This window comes from Helobdella robusta (genome assembly GCF_000326865.2).
Source record: "Helobdella robusta unplaced genomic scaffold HELROscaffold_9, whole genome shotgun sequence".
In the NCBI taxonomy this organism is placed as follows: domain Eukaryota; kingdom Metazoa; phylum Annelida; class Clitellata; order Rhynchobdellida; family Glossiphoniidae; genus Helobdella; species Helobdella robusta.
This window is the reverse complement of record NW_008705512.1, coordinates 4,334,082-4,335,997: the sequence shown is the minus strand read 5'-3', so window position 1 is coordinate 4,335,997 and position 1,916 is coordinate 4,334,082.

Here is a 1,916-nt window from a genome sequence, read left to right as displayed (position 1 = left end):
GCTGATGAGGATGATCATGATGTCACAACATCGCAGACAAAAACATCATCATCATCATCATCATCATCATCATCATCATCAACTCATAGTCATCCTCGTCGTCATCATCATCGTCATCTTTTTTATATTTAAATGTTGTATCTGCCGACATACCCAACGCTGCGAACAACGATTCTCATTTTATTTAACATCTACAACAAACACACGCGCAAACAAACAAACAAACACACAAACAAGCAAACACACACAAACAAATAAACACACATACAAACAAACAACAAACCAACAAACACACAAACAAGCAAACATACACAAACAAATAAACACACATACAAACAAACAACAAACCAACAAACACACAAACAAGCAAACACACACAAACAAATAAACACACATACAAACAAACAACAAACCAACAAACACACAAACAAGCAAACACACACAAACAAATAAACACACAAACAAACACACAACAAACAAACGAAAAATGAGGATGATGTTAGTTATGAGTTTGCAAATAGGATTAAACCATCGTCATCATCGCCATAATGATGACAATGACGATGACGCTGCTGCTGCTGATGATGATAACCGATGATGATGATGATGATGACGATGATGATGATGATGACGATGATGATGATGATGACGATGATGATGACGTCAACGATGACGCTGATATTGATGACGATGACGACAAAAACGTCAATCATATTACAGAGGACGTGATCACCTTCCAGAGCCAGCCTACATAGCGAACAATGAATGGCAGAAATTTCTTGTTTCTATTGCTGCTGCTTTCTCGGTGCTATTGTTACGACATGCAAACAAACAAACAAACAAACAAAAATTTTATCCAGTATACAAACAAATACAAAACATACAAACTAATTGAGAAAGAATTCGGCGAAGACCGAGAGCATGCTCAAGATGTGGAATGTATGATTGAAAATATCGACAGAGTATGTTTGGCACACTAGCATTACTATCCTTACTCAGTGCAAATATGCTTCATTCCCTTATCAATACAAATCTAATTTCAAAATTGCTTTTTCGTTCCTGCTTTTCATTCATTCATCTATTCACCAATCCATCCATGCGTCTATTTATTCGTCCATGACTTTATTTATTCATTCATTCACCCATGCACTTTTTTACTCATCCATTCACATGTTCATTCACTAATTCTTTCATGCATGCGAACGAACGTACATATGGTAAATTAGCAAATAAAAAAAGAAATTCAAACACACATACACACACAAACACAAACACACATACATTCCTACACACACACACACACACACACACACACACACACACACACACACACACACAGACCTACGTACAAACATACATACACACGACACGGCAAAAGATATACCTAGGCTAACCACGTAACACCACACAATTAGATTTTATTTCATAACATCAGGGAAATTAGATCTTTTTTTTAAATTTTTTTCATCTTTTTCTATTTTCTTGAATGACCTGTCTATCATTATCATAATCGCTCACTCACTATCATTTTCATAACTGCAGATGTATGTATGTACATATATTACATATATATATATATATATATATATATATATATATATATTTATTTATTTATAAATATATATATATATATTACAAATTTCATCTTGCAGTTGAGTTGTTTTGTTAAATGTTTGGTATGGATCGAGAAATGGATGGTAAATAATCGTCTCAAACTACGTAAATCAAATCAAGACGCAACTCCTGATTGAAACTTGACAAAAGCTATCTAGAATAAATTTTAATTCGGTTATCATTAAAGGCTCAAATGAAAACTTCATTCCCAGAGCTGCGAACTTGGGTGTCATTCTCAATTCAAGACTGTCAATGACTGAACATGTCTGGGTTATATCTGGAACCGCAACCCTACAACTGCG